Source organism: Rhinoderma darwinii, chromosome 1, assembly GCF_050947455.1.
Source record: "Rhinoderma darwinii isolate aRhiDar2 chromosome 1, aRhiDar2.hap1, whole genome shotgun sequence".
Lineage (NCBI taxonomy): Eukaryota > Metazoa > Chordata > Amphibia > Anura > Rhinodermatidae > Rhinoderma > Rhinoderma darwinii.
This window is the reverse complement of record NC_134687.1, coordinates 612,468,982-612,490,070: the sequence shown is the minus strand read 5'-3', so window position 1 is coordinate 612,490,070 and position 21,089 is coordinate 612,468,982.

The following is a 21,089-nucleotide window of genomic DNA, read 5'->3' as shown; positions in this document are numbered from 1 at the left end:
TGTTCTAATAACACAAAAGACACAGGGGGCGGCGACGATCTGGTAACACCCTCCCCTTTCCAAAACCCTTCAGGGCTACCACAAAATAACTAACCTTGGATACGGACCAGCCCGCAATAGAAACCTGTCCCAGAAAAACCAGCAGCGCCACCACGCGATCGTCATCTGTCCTTACCCCATCCAGAGCCGGCACCCAACCTCCCCAATCCGTCCATGCAGAATCATAAGCAGACCAAGTCCTGGGTGCAAGAGAAGATCGAATAAATCCTCCCACGACTCGTAAGCCAGCTGTAAAGGATCTGCCAGACACAACTTCTGTGTCGACGCCCATAGGTAATCAGTCTGCACCTGCTTCTATGTCTGTGAGACTGACTCCATCTTCCACCACCCAGGATGGCAGGCTTAGGAGTGGGAGAGCCTATCACAGCCTGGCCAGACGGAGCTAGCTCCCGCCCTCTGTCTATTTATACCTGCCTTTCCTGTTCCTCCTTTGCTTGTGATTCTTCTCTGTTTGTTTCCTGGCCCTGCTGCAGCTTCTTGAACTACTGATCCTCTGCTTGTGATTGACCTTGGCTTTTCTGACCACTCTTCTGCTCTGGGGTTTTTGTACCTCGCTCATCTCCTGGTTTGACTCGGCTAGTTCACCTCGCTTGTTGCTCACGGTGTTCTCGTGGGCAACTTCCCCATTTCCCTGGCTTCTTTGTACCCTTGTCTGTTTGTCTGTCGTGCACCTATTGAGTGTAGGGACCGTCGCCCAGTTGTACCCCGTCGCCTAGGGCGGGTCGTTGCAAGTAGGCAGGGACTGAGTGGCGGGTAGATTAGGGCTCACTTGTCTGTTTCCCTACCCCGACATTACATAATCACAAGCCCATATACCTAGTCTACCCTGGTCCCTGACACTACTATGGACCCCCTTGAGACCCTGGCTCAGCAAATGCAGGGCCTCTCACTACAGGTACAGGCCCTGGCTCAGAGGGACAACCAGCCTGATGCTACCCTGGTAGTGCCCCTCAACTCACCCCTTGAACCCCACCTCAAGTTGCCTGACCGGTTCTCAGGGGACCGGAAGAATTTTTTCTCCTTTCGGGAGAGTTGTAGGCTCTATTTTCGCTTAAAGCCCCACTCCTCTGGTTCTGAGAGCCAGTGGGTGGGTATAATTATGTCCCGGCTCCAGGACGGGCCCCAAGAATGGGCCTTCTCCTTGGCTTCTGACGCCCCTGAACTTTCCTCCGTTGATCTTTTCTTTTCTGCTCTCGGGCTCATTTATGACGAGACTGACAAGACTGCCTTTGCCGAGAGTCAGCTGGTGACCTTACGTCAGGGTAAGAGACCTGTTGAGGAGTATTGTTCTGACTTTAGGAAGTGGTGCGTAGCTTCTCGGTGGAATGACCCTGCCTTAAGGTGCCAGTTTAGATTGGGTCTGTCGAACGCGCTGAAAGACCTGCTAGTTAGCTATCCCTCTTCTGACTCCCTAGATCAGGTTATGGCTTTAGCGGTATGACTTGACCAACGTCTCAGGGAACGACGACTTGAACGTGTTTGTGTTTTCTCCTCTGACTCCCCCATGATGCCTCCTGAGGTTCCGTTGCTTCGTTCTTCCACGGAAGACTCGGAGGTAGCTATGCAACTCGGGGCCTCCGTGTCCCCCCAACAGCGTAGAGAGTTCCGCAGGAAGAATGGTCTCTGCTTCTACTGTGGGGATGACAAGCATCAAGTGAACAACTGTCCTAGGCGTAAGAATAAGCAGCCGGAAGAACTTCCGCGCCTAAGTGACCATCGGGGAGGTCACTTGGGCGCACAGGTATTTCCAGTAAATATGTAAATAAAACGTAATAAAATCTTGCTTCCCTTTCAGGTCTCTTTTGGTGGTAGGTCTGCTACCGGCAGTGCCTTCGTGGATTCAGGGTCTTCTGCTAATATTATGTCTGTGGAATTTGCTATGTCTCTATATGCCTTTGATTGATTTTCCTAAACCTGTCCCGGTAGTGGGTATCGACTCCACTCCTCTTGCTAATTGTTATTTTACACAGCATACCCCTGTTTTTGAACTCCTTGTGGGCTCCATGCATTTGGAGCAGTGCTCTGTACTGGTGATGCAGGGATTATCGTCCGATTTGGTTTTAGGCCTTCCCTGGTTGCAGTTGCATAATCCCACTTTTGACTGGAATACTGGGGATCTTACCAAATGGGGTAATGAATGCATGATGTCATGTTTTTCTGTTAATTCTATTTCTCTCCCTGAGGAGGTGAACACTCTACCAGAGTTTGTTCAGGACTTCGCTGATGTTTTCTCTAAAGAGGCCTCCGAAGTGTTACCACCTCATAGAGAATATGATTGCGCAATTGAATTGGTACAAGGAGCTAAGCTCCCTAAGGGTAGGATATTTAATCTCTCTTGTCCCGAACGTGAAGCCATGAGAGAGTATATCCAGGAATGCCTGGCCAAGGGTTACATTCGCCCCTCTACTTCTCCGGTAGGTGCTGGCTTCTTCTTCGTAGGGAAGAAGGATGGTGGTCTTAGGCCATGCATTGACTACCGAAACTTGAATAAGGTCACTGTAAGGAACCAGTATCCCCTTCCTTTGATTACTGATCTCTTCAATCAGGTTCAGGGGGCCCAATGGTTCTCTAAGTTTGATCTACGGGGGGCTTATAACCTTATCCGCATCAAAGAGGGGGATGAGTGGAAGACTGCGTTTAACACGCCTGAAGGTCATTTTGAATACCTCGTCATGCCCTTTGGGTTGTGTAATGCTCCCGCGGTCTTCCAGAATTTCATAAATGAGGTTTTAAGAGACTACCTGGGGGAATTTCTTGTAGTGTACCTTGATGACATACTTGTGTTTTCCAAGGACTGGTCCTCCCACATTGAGCATGTCAGGAAGGAGCTCCAGGCCCTTCGGGAAAACAAACTGTTTGCTAAGACCGAAAAATGTGTGTTTGGGGTGCAGGAGATACCATTTTTGGGTCAAATCCTCACTCCTCATGAATTCCGCATGGACCCCGCCAAGGTCCAGGCTGTGGCGGAATGGGTCCAACCTGCCTCCCTGAAGGCGTTATAGTGCTTCCTGGGGTTCACTAATTATTACAGGAGATTTATTGCTAACTTCTCGGTCATCGCTAAGCCTCTTACGGATCTCACTCGCAAAGGTGCTGATCTCCTCCACTGGCCTCCTGAGGCTGTCCAGGCTTTTGAGGTCCTTAAGAAGTGCTTTATCTTGGCCCCAGTGCTGGTTCAGCCCAACCAAATGGAGCCATTTATCGTGGAGGTTGACGCGTCCGAGGTGGGAGTGGGGGCTGTCTTGTCCCAGGGTACCAGGTCCCTCACCCATCTCTGCCCCTGTGCCTACTTCTCCAGGAAGTTTTCGCCCACTGAGAGTAACTATGATATTGGCAACCGCGAACTCTTAGCCATTAAATGGACATTTGAAGAGTGGCGCCACTTTCTCGAGGGGGCTAGGCACCAGGTTACGGTCCTTACCGACCACAAGAATCTGGTTTTCCTAGAATCTGCCCGGAGGCTAAACCCGAGACAAGCTCGATGGGCGTTATTTTTTACCAGATTCAACTTTTTGGTCACCTATAGGGCTGGGTCTAAAAATATTAAAGCTGATGCACTGTCGCGTAGCTTCATGGCCAGCCCTCCTTCGGAGGAAGATCCTGCTTGTGTTTTGCCTCCAGGTATAATCATTTCCTCTATTGATTCTGATTTAGTCTCTGAAATTGCGGCTGATCAAGGTTCAGCTCCCGGGAACCTTCCTGAGAACAAGCTGTTTGTTCCCCTGCAATTCCGGCTAAGGGTACTTAGGGAAAATCATGACTCTGCACTATCTGGCCATCCAGGCATCCTGGGTACCAAGCACCTCATTGCCAAAAACTATTGGTGGCCTGGGTTGCTCAAAGACATTAAGGCCTACGTCACCGCTTGTGAAGTTTGTGCTAGGTCCAAGACTCCCAGGTCCCGACCAGCGGGCTTACTATGTTCTTTGCCCGTTCCCCAGAGACCTTGGACCCATATCTCCATGGATTTCATAATTTGCCTCCATCTCAAGGGGAGTCGGTGGTGTGGGTTGTGGGTAGACTGCTTCAGTAAGATGTGCCACTTTGTGCCCCTCAAGAAACTACCCAATGCTAAGACGTTAGCTACCTTGTTGTCAATATTGTTTCTGACAGAGGGGTACAATTTGTTTCATTGTTTTGAGAGCCTTCTGTAAAAAGTTGGAGATTGATCTGTCCTTCTCCTCTGCCTTCCATCCTGAAACTAATGGCCAAACTGAGAGGACTAATCAGTCTCTAGAACAATATTTAAGGTGTTTTATCTCTGACTGTCAATATGATTGGGTCTCATTCATTCCCCTCGCCGAATTTTCCCTTAATAACCGGGTCAGTAAGAATGGTCTCCCCCTTTTTCTGTAATTTGGGGGTTTAATCCACGGTTCTCCTCCATTTCACCTGGTAGTTCCAACAATCCCGAGGTAGATGTCGTTCATCGGGAACTGTGCACAGTCTGGGCCCAGGTTCAGAAGAACCTAGAGGAGTCCCAGAGCATACCAAAAACTCAGATAGAAGACGTTCTGCTAAACCCTTTTTTGTGGTCGGGGATCTGGTGTGGCTATCGTCAAAGAATTTGCGCCTTAAAGTCCCGTCCAAGAAGTTTGCTCCCCGGTTTATAGGGCCATACAAGGTCATTGAAGTCCTTAGCCCTGTCTCCTTCCGACTGGAGTTGCCCCCGTCTTTTCGAGTACACGACGTGTTTCATGCCTCCCTCCTTAAACGCTGCTCCCCGTCCTTGGCTCCCTCGAGGAAACCTCCGGTCCCTGTTCTCACCCCTGAGGGGGTAGAATTCGAGGTGGCCAAGATTGTGGACAGCAGGATGGTCCAAGGCTCCCTCCAGTACCTGGTCCATTGGAGGGGATACGGGCCTGTGGAGAGGACTTGGGTACCTGCCCGGGATGTTCACGCTGCAGTATTGCTCAGGAGGTTCCACCTTCGTTTCCCCAATAAACCAGGTCCACCTAGAAAGGGTCCGATGGCCCCTCATAAAAGGGGGGGTACTGTAAAGGATCTGCCAGACACAACTTCTGTGTCGACGCCCATAGGTAATCAGTCTGCACCTGCTTCTATGTCTGTGAGACTGACTCCATCTTCCACCACCCAGGATGGCAGGCTTAGGAGTGGGAGAGCCTATCACAGCCTGGCCAGACGGAGCTAGCTCCCGCCCTCTGTCTATTTATACCTGCCTTTCCTGTTCCTCCTTTGCTTGTGATTCTTCTCTGTTTGTTTCCTGGCCCTGCTGCAGCTTCTGGAACTACTGATCCTCTGCTTGTGATTGACCTTGGCTTTTCTGACCACTCTTCTGCTCTGCGTTTTTGTACCTCGCTCATCTCCTGGTTTGACTCGGCTCGTTCACCTCGCTTGTTGCTCACGGTGTTCCCGTGGGCAGCTTCCCCATTTCCCTGGCTTCTTTGTACCCTTGTCTGTTTGTCTGTCGTGCACCTATTGAGTGTAGGGACCGTCGCCCAGTTGTACCCCGTCGCCTAGGGCGGGTCGTTGCAAGTAGGCAGTGACTGAGTGGCGGGTAGATTAGGGCTCACTTGTCTGTTTCCCTACCCCGACATTACACCAGCCTCCACAGCCACTCGAGGAAAGAGATCCCTTCTGAATCCGCGTCCGGAGCCAAAAAGCGAAAACGATCCCATTGCAATCGAGAAAGAGAATCCGCAATGTCATTCTGGACTCCTGGCACATGGACCGCAACTAGCCACGCATTCAGGGACAGGCAACGTAACACTAAATTTCTCAACAAGCGGACGACCGGGGTGGGAGGTGGGTGGGGGAGAAGCTGACACATTGTTAATGGCCACTACCACCCCCAGATTGTAACAATGAAAATGGACCTTGCTGTTCCGAAACCTATCGTTCCAAATCTCCACCGCAACCAGAATAAGAAAGAGCTCGAGGAAAGCAAGGTTCTTTACCAATCCCAGATCCACCCACTCCTGCGGCCAGCGAGCCGCGTACCACTGCCCCTTGCAGTAAGCACTGAAACCCACATCCCCTGTAAATAACTCCCTATCAACACTGTTCACCACCGGGGACATAATAAAGGACTTCCATTGTACCTATGCAAGAACTCGAACCACACTGCCAAATCAGCCCTGAGCTCTTTATTTAGCCGAATAAAATGTTGTGGGGCCTTCACCCCGGCCGTCGCTCACAACAGCCGCCTACTAAAAATCCGACCCATGGGCATAATTCGACAAGCAAAATTAAGTTTGCCTTACACGGACTGCAACTCGCGCAAGGAGATCTTTCGCAAATGCCTGGCCTGATCCACCTCCGCCCGCAAAGCCTCAAGTTTATCCCCAGGAAGATGACACTCCAGCCTTACGGAATCAATCGTGATTCCCAGAAAGACCAAACAGGAGCTAGGCCCCTCTGTTTTGTCAAGGGCCAAAGGTACAACGAACCTACTCGCCACCCACGTTATCGTGTGCAGCAAATTAGAACAAACCGAGGAACCCGCCAGACCAACACACAAGAAATCGTCTAAGTAGTGTATTACCGACGAGACGCCCGCCACATCACAGACCACCCACTTCAGGAAGGAACTAAAAGCCTCAAAATAGGCACAGGAAATCGAACAACCCATCGGGAGGCAACGATCTACAAAATAAGCCCCGTTTCAATAACACCCCAACAGCCGTATGCTATCAGGTTGCACCGAGAGGAGACGAAAAGCCAATTCGATATCTGTTTTCACCATCAAAGCCCCCGCACCATAACTACGCACCCAGTCAACCGCCGTATCAAACGTGGTATAGACCAAGGAGCAGAGTTCAGGAGAGATCCCATCGTTAACTGACCGCCCCCGCGGATAAGATAAATGATGTTGAGCCAAAATTTATTCAGCTCCTTCTTGGGCACCACCCCAAGCGGAGATACCACTAGATCCGGTAAAGGGCAATCAACAAACGAACCCGCCATAAGCCCTAACTCAACCTCTTTCCGCAACTTATCCCTAACCACCCCCGCATACTGCAACGCCAAACGCAGATTACGCAATGAAAACGGAACCTCATGAGGGGGGCAGGGATATGGCAACCAACCCGAAAACCATTCAACAACAAAACCGCTCGCGATCTATCAGGGAACCTATTTAGGAAGGGCTCCATTTCTTCCCACTTCACCGGAGTCAGGCCCTTGGCTAGCGCTCCCTGCCCCCCGTCCCTTACCTTTTCTGAAACACTTGGCGGACCCGTGGGAAATCCCGCAGCAGGAGGAACAACTACGTTTGAACTTACAACCCAGTCCGAACTTACACTGGCCCTCATTAACCTGTCCCCGCACTAGAAGGCGCTAAGGGGCCGGCTGAACCAGCCCCACCCACTGGAAAGGACTGGCCATAACGCACCGGAGCAATGACCCGCAACCACAACCCTATTTCCTTATTATCCCATCTAATGTCAGGCCGCACAGCTTTCCGCTGCCGGAACTGCTCATCATAGCGCAGCCATGTCTGCCCACTGTAAACTCGATGAGCTTCCCCGATAGCACCCAAATAACAGAAGAGCGCGGAACAATGCTCCGGCGTCCTCTGGCCTATCATGCTTGCAAAAATCGTAAATGCCTGCAACCAATTAACAAAAGTTTGGGGAATCAAGTGATGGCGCCGTTTTTCTTCCTTCTCCTTTTTAATTTTCAACCACTTCCCCTTATCTAAGTTGAACTTTTCTAAAGGCAACAATGAAAATATTTCGACGTATTCGTCCTTCCATATTTTTTTCCGGACTTCTGGCTTCAGATGCGCTCTGAACGGGCCCTCAAAGCAGACATACACTTCCCCCTTCGCCTTATCCAACCGCACCTCATCAACCGCCCCATCCTTCTCCGTCTGCACCGACACCGCCACACACGCTTCCCTAGCCACATCCCCAGTACCTCCCGGCGGGGCTATCCACCATTGCAGGCCCAACCAACGTCGGCACCCGCGCCGATACAGGAGAAGGGGACCCCAACTTCCCCCTCCCCCGCATCGCGCCAACAGCTCCCGCACACAACCCAACAATTCCCGAATCTCCCTCTCGTCACCCACCCCACAACCGGACCCAATCCCGCTACACCCCGTCACCCCCGTCGGCACAAGTGGGAACCCACCCCCGGGGACCTAAATATAGCAGGCAATGTAAATGTAGGGGATATCGACTCACCGGGCTGCGTAGGTTCTGTGTCCCCACCAGCCGGGGCGATGGATTCATCCAGATGTCTATCCTGTCCACCGACCTCCCAGTCATCAGCTTCATCCGGACCGGCCGAACTTTGACAAGCGCCACACAACCGACACCTGCGACTCTCCACAGAAGCGCTCTGGACCAGCGCGGACGAACTGGGCCTCTCTGCCCGACGGTTGGGGGCCTCGTCCACCCTGTGGCCCGCAGGTAGCCGCCCACCTGCCTGCCGTGTCACCACCGACCGTGGCACACGTCTGGAACCCGGTACCTCATCAAGACGACAGGTGGGCCGCCCGACTGGATCATCGCCAGCACGGCCCACCGGAAATCCAGGATCTAGACGACTGGAGGCAGAGGGCAGGCCCAGATGCAAGGGAACCTGCCCCCCCACCTCCGCTGAGCCAGGCCGGCTACCACGATTCCTCTCAGACGCGGCCGTCCTGCTCCTGGCAGCAGAGCGGGGAGCCTGACCCGGAGGGTCCCTTGATGGGCTCCTTACCTGGTGCCTGGCTCGCGGCAGCACTTCAGGGCTCAGGCGCTCCGGAGGCCACATGCGACGGGTCCGCCGAGGAGGAGATGACGTCACCGCCTGAGCCCAGGATCCACACGCCGACACACCACCGTCTCCTGCCACCGGAGCAGAACGCCCCAACAGCTCCTCTCCACCTCCGCTCACCGCCGAGCTCGGAGCCGAAGACAGATAGCCCCAGCCCCTCTGAAAGCCACGCCATCCCCCGCTCTGCCACAGCAGCCCGGAGCTGAGTAAATAGGGCCTCCATTGTATCTTCAACAGACAGTGTACAAGCTTCACACTGTCTGCTCTTTAATGGCGCCACTCCACACTCACCACCCTTAAGTACACCTAGCCTCGCCCCACTAACCTCCGCCCCCACTACCTCCTAACCATCCCTTCTAACTCCCTTAACTCTGTCCCTGCCTACATCCCTGATCATGGTGGCCTACCCCTATAGCCTTCTGCCAGGTCCGGCCTGTACAGTACAGTGAAATGACAAATTCAGCTCTGCTACACAGTAAATACAGTGAAATATAAATTAAACAGTTTATTCGATATTTTACTCAATCCGTGAGCAGCAGGAACATAACTTTTTTCCATTGTCCTCTATTTTTCCTCTGTATAATAGCGAGGTTTCAGTTCATGGCGCACTTTAGTAAGAAGCTATAATAATAATCACGGAAACTGCCCATAAGTAGTCCATTATCATCAAATCAAATTACCTTCTCATCTCTCCACCAAAACCCCCAAATGATCTGACATACACATTTCCCATCTCTTCCTCTCTGATTAGAAATTCTCGTAGACCGTAAGTCATTCGCCACCGCGCAGTTACATTGTTTGTTTATCCAGAATGCCTGACATGGGCGGCTAATGTCTATATAAGATAATAGTAATGCCACTTGTGTTGCCTCCTAGGCTGGTTAATGTTGCAGGAGGCTCTGGAGTAAATTATAACTTCGGGGTATAGAGGAACGGTGTGAGTTTTTATCCACTATGTCTCTGTGCTTCTTTGTGCATTCAGCAATCACAAAATAAAGACTAATCGACCATGAATCGTGGCCATTTGGTGAAATGTTAAATTTGTTTGAATAAGGTCAAAGCCAGGTGTATATAATTCTAATAAAGGTTGAAATTCGACACAATATAATGTAATGGAGTGTTGAAGGTAATTGGTTTATACTGTGTATTTGCCAGGAACAAATAAAGTTCTGGAATTCAGGACATAGAGTATAGGTGTTTCATATAGGAGACATCGGAATAAAGTATCATTAAAATCTGAGAAAGAGGCCCAGTATAATTGCATAACTGATTAACCTGTTCTCACACTCAGAGCAATGCATTATAGTAATGTGTCACCGGCCGGGGGTGGGCTGTGTGTGTCTGATAGCTGCCATCTCACAGCAATTGCTAGGTTGGGAGAAAACTCTTGTAATGTTGTGATCAATTGTGATCACTGCATCTTTGCCTCCGGATTGTCAACCCTGGTGATAGCGAGAGATGACAGTTTAAAGGGGCAATCCTGGGTCTAGCAAAGTTTCCCAGGGCTGTCCTGAGACAATGCCTGTAATGCTGTATCTGAATGGTGCCCACACCCATACGATCCTACTAACTTAAGAGTGGTACCCATACCCATATGATCTAAACAACAACCAAAAATGGTATCATTCAATAAAATATCCTATCTACAACCGAGGAATGGTGGCCACTGTTATCTGAATCTATCTACAACGTAAGAATCATGCCCACTGCCATATGATCCTATCTACATCCAAAAATGGTGCCTGCTGCCATATGATCCTATCAATATCCAAATAATGGTGCCCACTGCCATATAATCCTATCTACAACCAGAGAATAGTGCCCACAGTCAAATTACCCTATCTACAACCAAAGAAAAGTGCACACAACCAGGGGCGTAGCTAAAGGCTCATGGGCCCCGATGCAAAAGTTCTTATTGGGCCCCCCCCCCCCCCCCCGCAAACTACCAATGGCTGACGGTCCGCAGCTTTCAGCTGCATCGCTGGGTCTCCTAAGTAACCCAACAATGCAGCACTAGCAGCCGGGGCGTCACTAAGGCTGGGTTCACACACCCTATTTACGGACGTAATTCGGGCGTTTTAGCATTGAATTACGTCCGAAAATGCGGCTCAAAAGCGTTGCAAACATCTGCCCATTCATTTGACTGGGCTTTACGATGTTCTGTGCCGACGGTCATTTTTTTTTACGCGCCGCTGTCAAAAGGCGGCACGTAAAAAAAGACGCCCGCATCAAAGAAGTGCCTGTCATTTCTTCAGACGTAAATGGAGCCGTTTTCCATGGACTCCATACAAAAACAGCTCCAATTACGTCCGTAATGGACGCAGCGAAAGACGCCAGCACATGCCATTACGGCTGAAATTACGGTGCTGTTTTCTCCTTAAAACAGCACCGTAATTTCAGCCGTAACAGACGCTGCCGTGTGAACATACCCTCAGGGCTTAAAATGTCAGGTGAAAGAGCCCCAATACATATGTGTCCGCCCCAAAAAAAATGTTTGTATAGGAGACAGCATAGCATATCTATAGCACTACGACCCTATAAACTATGGATAGGATTAGATACAGTGGCTCAGCAGACAGTATCACACATAATAGGATTAGATACAGTGGCTGAGCAGACAGTATCACACTTAATAGGATTAGATACAGTGGCTGAGCAGACAGTATCACACATGATAGGATTAGATACAATGACTCAGCAGACAGTATCACACATGATAGGATTAGATACAGTGGCTCAGCAGACAGTACCACACATGATAGGATTAGATACAGAGGCTCAGAAGGCAGTATCACACATGATAGGATTAGATACAGTGGCTCAGGAAACAGTATCACACATGATAGGATTAGATACAGTGGCTGAGCAGACAGTATCACACATGATCGGATTAGATACAGTGGCTCGGAAGGCAGTATCACACATGATAGGATTAGATACAGTGGCTCAGCAGACAGTACCACACATGATAGGATTAGATACAGTGGCTCAGAAGGCAGTATCACACATGATAGGATTAGATACAGTGGCTCAGCAGACAGTATCACACATGATCGGATTAGATACAGTGGCTCGGAAGGCAGTATCACACATGATAGGATTAGATACAGTGGCTCAGCAGACAGTATCACACATGATAGGATTAGATATAGGGCCCAGCAGACAGTATCACACATGATAGGATTAGATACAGTGGCTCAGCAGACAGTATCACACATGATTGGATTAGATATAGGGCCCAGCAGACAGTATCACACATGATAGGATTAGATACAGTGGCTCAGCAGACAGTATCACACATGATAGGATTAGATATAGGGCCCAGCAGACAGTATCACACATGATAGGATTAGATACAGGGCTCAGCAGACAGTATCACACATGATAGGATTAGATATAGGGCCCAGCAGACAGTATCACACATGATAGGATTAGATACAGTGGCTCAGCAGACAGTATCACACATGATAGGATTAGATACAGTGGCTCAGCAGACAGTATCACACATGATAGGATTAGATACAGTGGCTCAGCAGACTATCACACATGATAGGATTAGATACAGTGGCTCAGCAGACAGTATCACACATCATAGGATTAGATATAGGGCCCAGCAGACAGCATCACACATGATAGGATAGATACAGTGGCTCAGCAGACAGTATCACACATGATAGGATTAGATACAGTGGCTCAGCAGACAGTATCACACATGATTGGATTAGATACACAGCTCAGCAGACAGTATCACACATGATAGGATTAGATACAGTGGCTCAGCAGACAGTATCACACATGATAGGATTAGATATAGTGGCTCAGCAGACAGTATCACACATGATCGGATTAGATACAGGACTCATCTCGCTGACATTGCGGCTCCAGCGTTGGACCCAGGAAAGGTAAGAATAATAATTTTGCTTCTTTATGTGTTACTGATTATTATTGTGTGTTTGTGTTTTCTTACAGGTTCGGTTGTTGGACTTCGGATTCGAGGACTTCAATGACGGCGTTTTTTTATTCTCAATAAAATGGTTAATGAGGGTTGTGTTTTTTTATTTCAATTAAATATTTTTTCTATGTGCTTGTATCTTTTTAAACTTTATTATCACCGCCTTAGTAATGGCCGCCAGCTGATTGACAACCTCCATTACTAAGGCGGGGATTAATGTTAGCCGTTGCAGAGGCCAACACTAACCCCCATTATTACCCCGGTACCCACCGCCACCAGGGGTACTGGGAAGAGCCGGGTACGAACCAGTACCCGTCCATCTGTAGTGACGGTCAGGCACCAGGGCGGCCGCAGGCTGGTAGTATTAGGCTGGGGAAGCCCAAAAACAGTGGCCCTTCCCACCCTGGTAATGCTGTCTGCTGCTGATGTGTTGTATCTGGCTGGTTATGAAAATTGGGGGGGACCCGACATCGTTCTTTCCAATAATTTATTTTTTTATATTTTTTTTAAATGACGTGGGGTCCCCCCCATTTTTCATAACCAGCCAGATACAATAAAGCAGCAGCAGCCTAGCATTACCAGGGTGGGAAGGGCCACTGTATCTGGCCTTTCCCTTCCTGATAATACCAGCCTGTGGCCACCCCAGTGCCCGACCATCCCTACAGATGGTCAGGTACTGGATCGTACCCGGCTCTTCCCAGCACCCCTGGTGACGGTGGGTACCGGGGTAATAAAGGGGGTTAGTGTTAGCCTCTGCATCGGCTAACACTAAGCCCCGCCTTAGCAATGGATGCTGTCAATCAGCCGGTGGCCATTACTAAGGCGGTAGTAACATAGTTTAAAAAAAAAACAAAGACATAGAAAAAATATTTTATTGAAATAAAAAAAAAAACACACAACCCTCATTAACCATTTTATTGATAATTTAAAAAAAAAAGTAATCGAAGTAGTCCTGGAATCCGACATAGTCCAATGACCGAACCTGTAAGAAAACACACAAGAAAAACGATTAGTAACACGTGTTAGGCTTAGATACAGGGCCCATGTGTGATACTGTCTGTAGGACCCTGTATCTGCAGGGTCCAGCAGACAGTAATCTTATATACTATGATTACTGTGTGCTGGGGCCTTGTATCTAAACCTACAGTGTGGTAGGCTTATATACAGGGCCCAGGAGACAGGATCACGCATGGGCCATGTATCTAAGCCTACCATGTGATTGGCTTAGATACAGGGCCCAGCAGACAGGATCACACATGGGCCATGTATCTAAGCCTACCATGTGATTGGCTTAGATACAGGGCCCAGCAGACAGCATCACACAATCTGTGATCCTGTCTCATTGGCCCCCTAAGCCTGCTACATCGTAGGCTTAGGGGTTGTGCAGTCCCTAAACATTGATGGCCTATCCACAGGATAGGCCATCAATAGCTGATGTCCCGGGACCCTCAAATCAGCTGTTTTGAAGGGGCCGCAGCACTTGTACGAGAGCTGCTTACCCTTCATTTCACTACTCGCTCACACTGTGAATCGCCGACACCGATTCACAGTGTGACCGGAATGAAGTGACCGGAATGAAGGGGAAGCAGCTCTCGTACGAGTGCTGCGGCCCCTTCAAAACAGCTGATTGGCGGGTCCTGGGAGTCGGACCCCGCCAGTCAGGGCTAATCTTACCTTCCTCTACAGCCGCGGCGGTAGTTCTGTCATCTCGATGCTGTGCGCGGCGCATAGCGCTGTGACGTCATGCGCGGCGCACAGCGCTTGACGTCAGGACCTCCGCTACGATCCGGAACCAGGAAGGTAAGTACAGTCTGTTACTATAGTAACAGGGGCCCGCGGCCCGAGTTACTATAGTAACTTTTTATTGATGTGGTGCGGGGGGCTGTGGGCCCCCCTGGCCTCGGGGCCCGGTCGAAATTGCGACCGCTGCGACCCCTATAGCTACGCCAGTGCACACAACCATATGATCTCATCTACAACTAAAGAATGGTATATACAAACAAAAAAAGGGAGTCATATACTATTGCTGGTATTAAAAATAATAAAAAAAACTCAATTTTATTAGATCACAAAAATAATTTTAAGAATTTACACAGAGGATTCAAAACAGTATTACATTTATATGGGCTACATATAAAGTAATCCACATCAATAGCAGTAATATCTCGCTTTTAAAGAATTACATCACAATGTCAAAACAGGCAATGACGTAGAGTAACAACATAATGGGTATAAAATACCTTATCTGGGATAACAAATAAAGTGCTTGCCAACAGATGCATTTACAAAAAAATATATATTTATCCCTCCCTCATAAGGGAATAAATATATAAATCAGCAACAGTACAAATCGGTTCATAATGAACCCACAAGAGGAGGAGGATAAGGAGTGAAAGGTACATGTCCTGAGTGGTAATCAGTAGACCATATAGTGTGAAAACACAACATGGACTGGTGAAGTTAGTAGCCATATAGAGGGGAAAAACCTTTCTACCCCAATTAAAGAGATAAAGTCCCAACGTTTGTTAGGAACCAGGTGTCTTACCAATTATAATGGTGTATTCTGTATGCCCATGAGATGCCCCTCAATACCAGAAATAGTATATGACTCCCTTTTTTTGTTTGTATATATGATACTGCAGAGTTTCTATTTGTTAGTTGGGAGGTTTTAAGCCGGATAAAGGGATCCCCTAGCCCACAAGCGATTAGTCCTGTGAGACTTTTGTTTATGGTAACTAATGAATGGTGCCCACAGCCATATGATCTGATCTACAACCAAAGAATGGTGCCCACAATCTTATGATCCTATCTACAACCAAAGAATGGTGCCACTGCCATATGATCTGATCTACAACCAAAGAATGGTGCCCACTGCCATATGATCTTATCTACAACCAAAGAATGGTGCCCACTGCCATATGATCTTATCTACAACCAAAGAATGGTGCCCACTGCCATATGATCACATTTACAAACTATAAAATAGTGCCCACAACCATATGATCACATTTACAACCAAATAATGGAGCCCAGAGCCTTAAAGCCATCTATGCTGTATTCTACCGATAATATGAGGGTCCATCTGGACAAAAATCAAAGCGTCTCCTCACATTACATTAGTGACATATATTCTCCAGTAATACAGCCATGTCCTCTTTCCATATATAAGATCAAGAAATAATATTCCAAATATTTCATGTCTCTTGACCTCCTTTCTCATATTCTTTACATCTCGTCTTCTTCTTCTATCCCCTTCTCCCGTATCTTTTACTTTTGCTCTCCTTCCACAGTAATGTTTCATATAATTGAAGAGAAGCCAGGAATAGCATTGTACTTTACAGTTCTCTATTGAAGACAATGTCGCCAACTATCCATGCAATCTCTTGTGTCTTGTCTTGAAAAATGACAGTGTAAATCTCTTGCTGTTTAATTCATTTTTTTATCCTGAGTTCTTATTTCATGGCCGGGAATCTTCCCGAAGCAACAGAGTTTTATGTTTCATCTGAAAGAAGTTAAGGTTGTAACTACTATAGTATATCTGCGGCAAGTGGCTTCTTCAGAGGTTAGCATAACACATTGCGGAGTAATTGGCCTCAAGCTTCGTTAAGCACATTACTATATTCTTCCATGAAGGTTTATATTGTATCTTACAGTTAATAACACACAGTTAGGATTCTCTCCATAGAAGTTGTTAATCACGGTGCTAAAATGAGTGAAGTGTTTCTTTTTTTTTTGGACGTAGAATCAAATGGCAATTGTTCTCATTTTGAGAACCCATTACGTTCACATTTCTGCCTCGAAGACGCAGCTCTCTCTTATATTCAAATCAATTAGTATAAGAAGCAAGAATCTCAGATGGAGCGAACTACAAATAAGAAGTTTAATAGACTAAAATGTGTATACATATATAATATATATTGTTTACATAGTAATTATTGTTTTAACCCTATAAAGTTCCACCTTAAAGTTAAGTTCCATCTTTTAACTTTATGCTGTTTTTAGGTCCACAATTCTGTGCCAATTAATTTTATAATATGTCTTTACAGCATTCGACGCTCTGTTTTCTGATACAGAGCTCCAAATCACCTGCAAAGAGGTGAATTATAAAATTCTGTTTTCTAGTAGCCACCACTAGGGGGAGCTTCGGAGCTAATGGCCTGTTTCCTATTATCAAGATTAAAGTACATTATGCATAAAGCTTCTAAACTCCCTCTAGTGGTGTCTACAGAATGACAGAATTGTAATTTTTTTAAATCTATGTCTATGCATGGAGTGTGTAGCTTTGCATTCGAAAAAAATCCAACCGGAAATGAACCGGCACAGAAGATTAAAAAAACTAAATTGTGCTCATACGTGGACATTCACTTTAACAATGCCTTTAGTCAGCAAATATATGTTCCACAATCTTCCCGTTTTAGCAGGAGGTCCCTGTGTTGCGGCCAAGGTTCTCCTCCCTAAAACAACTTGACTGTTGATCCTGAACCTGATTTTGGCCTTGTTTCTAAATTACATTCCTGTCTCACCCGTTTGGATTTGTCAACTGGTACCGGTAGTCTTACTCCTGGTTCTGACCAGTGGACCTCTAGTAAATCCTCCTTCTCTGGCTTGTCGCAACCTGACTGCTATCCTGTTAATGACCCTTGGCTATATTCCTGACTACGCTTCGGCTATTTCCTCGTCACATCCACCGCCAATAGGTGACTATTTCAGAAACCACAATCTAGGAATATAGCCGGGAAAGTCCATATCTCCTTGTGGGGGTTTAGGTTGAAGAACAGGTAGATTCCTTAGACTCTGCCCCCCAGATTAGCCAGTACCAAACCTAATGTGGCTTAAAGGATTCACTTCTCTGAAGAGAAATGTAACATTATAATTTAGCTTTTTATTTGTTTTAATTTTAAGACAGGGAAACCATCATCATGTAGACAAGCTGCTGTTGACAGATCTTGTTAAAATTTGTCTTGATTTGGTACTTGGAGAGCTTATTAACAAATGAACAACCTGGTTGGATAACATAAATCAGTAACATAACCAGGTATTTATCTATAAATTAACCGATCTCTATAAAGTATGAATGTGTATTTGTGTATGTAAACTAATATAATGTAAGGGTATGTTCACACGGCGGGGGTCCGTAACGGCTGAAATTACGGGGATGTTTCAGCCTGAAAACATCCCCGTAATTTCAGCCGTACCGGCATGTGCAGGCGCTTGAACGCCGCGTCAATTACGGCCGTAATTAGCGCTGCTATTCATTGGAGTCAATGAATAGCGGCTCCAATTACGGCCAAAGAAGTGACAGGTCACTTCTTCTACGCGGGTGTCTATTTACGCGCCGTCATTTGACAGCGGCGCGTAAATATACGCCTCGTGTGAACAGACAAACGTCTGCCCATTGCTTTCAATGGGCAGATGTTTGTCAGCGCTATTGAGGCGCTATTTTCGGGCGTAATTCGGGGCAAAAACGCCCGATTTACGTCCGTAAATAGGCCGTGTGAACATACCCTTAGAGTAAACAGGATCCGTTAACCAGGGGCGCAACTTAAGGTTGTGCCCCTTTGCCCCATACGGTATGAGAACAGTTAAGGAGCCTTGTTACAGAATTGGGATTTAGGGAACAGCACATAGTTCTGGTAAACTTTGGGGGTCACTCTTCCCGGATTCCCACCCATACTACCTTCCAGCTTGTCTCTAAAAGATGATTAAAAACAGCTTAGAGCGTTAAAAATACATTCTTTATTAATCTTGAAAAATACTGTTCCAATGTGCATGACCCAAACTGCATTAACAACAGCCTGAGATATTTATGGACAAAATAATCTATGAATGTATTAATTATTCGTTTTCTCTAGCTCATTTACATAAATTAACATGTGGTTTGTATTCTGACTTTTTCTGTGATTTATCAAGCTTTCCTTATATTCCGTTGAAATGCTAAGTGAATTCACACGGCCGGAACATTGTTTTCAATTTCAGTGATTCTCTAATTTCACGCATCTATCATACCACTGATCTCTTGGACATTTCTATTTGTGCATTCAATGAAAGGTGGGAAAAATGCATCAAAAGTTCTTCCTTTCTTTGGCTTCATGCACATGACTACAATGGTTTTGTGGTCTGCAAATCCAGGGGTGCGTTGCGGTCTGTGGGACCGCAAAAAAGACTTCTTGTGCATCCGTGTGTCATCCGGACTCAAGGATCCACAATTCACCAGTATTGGTGAATCTGCAATTGAGAACCATAAAATGGCTTGTCCTTAGTATTTGCAGTCTGCAATTGCGGCCCTGCACTGATCCGTTTAAATCACGGTAGTGTGCATGGGGCTATAGAATAGAATGGGTTCGCAATTTATCCACAAAAATGCGGATAAATTGCGGACATTAAAATACGGTCGGGTGCATGAGGCCTTAAAGGGGATTTAGAGAAGAATTTATGGAATATTGATAAGATATGGATTGGATTGGTGGGGGTCCGACCACGGGGACCCACAACAACATTTATAATGAAGGACTGCCGCTCCAGGCATCGATGACATAGAAGATCAATAATTCATGTATGTTTATCAATGGAAACCTTTCAAAGCGCCTCTGTACATCAAACTAGTGTGTGCTAAGAGATCCCACTGGACGGTTCCCAGAGCTAAAGTTTGGCGAGCTGCATATTATGCCTGGCATCCAACTGAAAAGAAGATTTGGGAGGGGCATTGTGAGGAGCGTCTTGTCTTTTGACTGCTCTTAGCCAATCATAGTTTTGTTCCAAAATCTACAGAGGGCCCTCTTTCTCAGAAGAGTGGAGGTTGCTCCAATAACCCGTATAGGGCCAAGCTACCATCAGAATATAAAGGAATATACAATGATGTCCTCCATATAGGCCATGTGCGATCAGTGGTGTCCGACACCCACTGATCAGTAGAATGAAATTTCCTTGAATGCGGCTGATCTGCTGTACCGTGCACCATCGCATGTATGGAGGCATGTATCTTCTGCATCTGGAATAGTGAAGGACAGTGGCAAACACCATTGTCCCCTCATTCTGTTGATTTCATGGATCCTGGGGGGGTGTCACCAATAAATATTAGTGGAAAATTCCTTTAAGGATAATACATAGTTAAAGAGTACGTGAAAGCTTTCCTGACCAAAAACAACCACCCTTCATGTTATTGCCCACCCATAGATGATTCCAACAATACGTGACTTGTGCCGATTGAAGCTTTTTTTCTTTTTACATACAGTGCTTTGTTGTTGTGACTGTCATAAGTAAAAATCAGCTTTCTCCAAGTTAAATGCGGGCACTTCTGTGTTATGCATGCCATAAATATCCCTTCTACCCATGTTGCCCTGCGGCACTCCTTTTGATGACTTTTTCCACTCAACCAATCAGGAGAGGGATCAGGAGTTGAGTTTATTATTTTATAGCATCCCACTAAAGATTTTAAAAAGTCCCAGATAACCCCTTTAACCCCTAATGACCTCCAATACAGCTTTTACAGCGGTCATAAAATAAAGTACAAGTAAGGGTCTGTTCACAGCTGCATCAGGGTTTCTGTTATTCTGCTTTGTCATAGGAGTAGAACAACAAAAGTATTGGAAGCGCTGAACACTTCGAATGACGGACACCAACAACGACCGACGGAAACCCATTGACTTTAATGGGTTCCATTAGGTTTCCATCATGGTGTCTGTTGTCTGGCAAAGACAAATCCTCCAAAGCAGATGTGAACACAGCCTAAAAAAAAAAGAAAATATATATAAAGTCTGTATTCACACGATATCTTAACAACGAATAGCACACTGACCCATAAAAGTCAATGGCGCTATGCACACATCCAGGGCGTGTGTACGATGTGGCTGTGCCTGGTACTGCAGTTCAGTCCATTTGCAAAGAGCTGTAGCCCCTTCAATCAGCTGACTGGTGGGGGTGCCGAGAGTTGGACCGCCACCGATCTGATAGTGTGGGTGTTAAGGGGTTAATCTGATCCTTTAGTTTGAGTACCAAACAAGTTCATATTTTCAGCTTGGTGGACAGTGACTCCAGACCACAGATCAATGCTGGCACCTGACACCGCAGATGTTATAGCAAAACTTCAGTCCCATGAACACACAATGTTGTGCGCACGACTATAAATTCAAAAATGATGATTAAGAATTCCACATACACAATAATTTCCTTTGAGAAATGACCTTTTTGATTAATTCATATTTACTAATACATTAACATTTCCCCATCTATAGCTTTCCTCCTGGATATGGAGCGCTGCCGTCCTACAGCTGTTACTGGCGAATATTCTTCAATTTCGATACTTGCGCTTCCTCAATTACCTTTTTTTATCCTTGATAATATGAGGTGAGTA